This window comes from Propithecus coquereli, unplaced genomic scaffold (genome assembly GCF_000956105.1).
Source record: "Propithecus coquereli isolate 6110/MARCELLA unplaced genomic scaffold, Pcoq_1.0 Scaffold407, whole genome shotgun sequence".
Taxonomy (NCBI): Eukaryota; Metazoa; Chordata; class Mammalia; order Primates; family Indriidae; genus Propithecus; species Propithecus coquereli.
In genome coordinates this window covers 234,642-236,109 of record NW_012149808.1, presented here as the reverse complement: position 1 = coordinate 236,109, position 1,468 = coordinate 234,642, and positions in this window count along the sequence as shown.

Sequence of the window (1,468 nt, the reverse complement as noted above, 5' to 3'; positions counted from 1 at the left end):
TTCTAGTCTATAATATTCCTGCCTACGTGGAAACTGGATGAGAATACCTACTCCCTCATTTGTTGCTTATAAACTATACACAGCCTTTAAATTTTGACATAATACAATTAGATTTCTAAAATGAAAAGCACAGAAATTGTGTTACTTTCAAGTTGAAAAATGGGTGTATCTTTGATCACTGAGGTGGAGAGTTGCTGAGACTTTAATTTCCATAACTCACATCTTCAGAGTCTTCATTTTCACTTTCATGAAGACAGCTACCTTCCAGTATGGTTGACAACTTAGGAACATCATAAGAGTGGTCTCAGAGGGTCTGGGCTTCACACCTATCATCAATCCAAACCAACTTCTTGCAACACTTAAGAGAAAATATTCAGCTAACCATTTAGAAACTACTCCCTCCAGTAAAACAACTCAGTGTCATTAATCTTTGAATGCTTTACAAGCAGAAGAATTTTCAATAATTCAATAAATCACAACATTTCTACTTCCAGATTAAGAAGGCACAAAGCTAATAAAATTGGCTTTGCCTTTGAAAAGACTAGTAAAAAATTGCAAGCTTTCATCTGAGTTTCCAGTTCACAAGGCTCAATATTTCTTTCTTTTTTGAAATATAGAGTATAATAGTGTCATATAAGCAAAAGAAGTTTAAGATACAGTACACTCCAATCATAGTACTGAATTTTTTCCGAAATTAATTTTTACTTTTTTTTTTGTCAGAAGCAATGCATTTACATTGACTATAATCCAGATTACTTCATGACTGGATAAAACATTGCATTCTCCGTCAGCTACTCTGGCAAACAGCAGAAAAAACAGACTCCAAGCTAAGACAAGTTTTAGGTTTCACCTTCAAGAAAGCCAAAGATCTGTCCAAAATATTGGCAGCCAGGACAAAAGTTTCTGTGCAAGATCAAAAACAAAGCTGGTTAAACCCCTTAGATCTTAACATTTTTCTATATTCAATACAAACTGTTATTGTTCTAAGGGTAGCTCCATCAAGCTCAGCCCCTTTTTCTTGTGGTTGAAATTTCTGCCTCTGCTCCAGGTAGAGTTTCAACAACTCAGATAACTGGATCCATTCCACATTGCCAAGACCTGTGGACCCAAATTCTTCACCAGGTGGGAGATGTACTGTCTGACTTAGAGAGGACTGGGCACAGAGCAACAAGATGGACTCACTCCTGGGTAAAGGACCTGCTAGCTCGCTGGTGCTTTGAACAGGCATCCAACCCTCCACTGCCATTGCCATCTCCTCCTTACTCTCACAGCCCACTGTAAGTACAGTTAACACAGCTGGTACAATGGGTTCTGAGAACATGTGAGATATCATGTTGAAGATTCCCAGAAGTGAGATTCATGCTTTTTGAATAGGTGGGTGGCTAATAGTCACTGAACATAAATAAAAATGCCCCATTTCTACATTTTTAACCCTATTTCTTTAACCACGGATGGGAGAGGCCTCCAG